The sequence below is a fragment of the Sorghum bicolor genome, chromosome 4 (assembly GCF_000003195.3).
Source record: "Sorghum bicolor cultivar BTx623 chromosome 4, Sorghum_bicolor_NCBIv3, whole genome shotgun sequence".
Lineage (NCBI taxonomy): Eukaryota > Viridiplantae > Streptophyta > Magnoliopsida > Poales > Poaceae > Sorghum > Sorghum bicolor.
The window spans coordinates 1-770 of record NC_012873.2 but is presented as its reverse complement, the minus strand read 5'-3'; positions in this window follow the sequence as shown (position 1 = coordinate 770).

Genomic DNA, 770 nt, shown 5'->3' with positions numbered 1-770 from the left:
GGTTTAGGGTTTACGGTCTAGGGTTTAGGGTTTCGGGTTTAGGGTTTAGGGTTTAGGGTTTAGGGTTTAGGGTTTAGGGTTTAGGGTTTACGGTTTAGGGTTTACGGTTTAGGGCTTTTAGCGTTTCGGCTTTACGGCTTAGGGTTTAGGGCTTAGGCGTTTAGGGTTTTAGGGTTTAGGGTTTAGCGTTTAGCGTTTAGGGTTTAGGGTTTAGGGTTTAGGGTTTAGCGTTTAGGGTTTAGGGTCTAGGGTTTAGGGTTTAGGCGTTTAGGGTTTAGGCTTTAGCGTTTAGGGTTTAGGCTTTAGCGTTTAGGGTTTAGGGTTAGGGTTTCGGCTTTAGGGCCTAGGGTTTCGGGTTTAGGGTTTAGGGTTTCGGGTTTAGGGTTTAGGGTTTAGGGTCTAGGGTTTAGGGTTATAAGGCTTAGGGCTTAGGGTTTAGGGCTTAGCGTTTAGGGTTTAGGCTTTAGGGTTCGGGTTTAGGGTTTAGGGTTTAGGGTTTTAGGGTTTAGGGTTTAGGGTTTAGGGTTTAGGGTTTAGGGTTTAGGGTTTAGGGTTTAGGGCTTAGGGTCTAGGGTTTAGGGTTTTAGGGTTTAGGGTTTAGGGTTTAGGGTTTAGGGTTTAGGGTTTAGGGTTTAGGGTTTAGGGTTTAGGGTTTAGGGTTTAGGGTTTAGGGTTTAGGGTTTTAGGGTTTAGGGTTTAGGGTTTAGGGTTTAGGGTTTAGGGTTTAGGGTTTAGGGTTTAGGGTTTAGGGTTTAGGGTTTAGGGTTTAG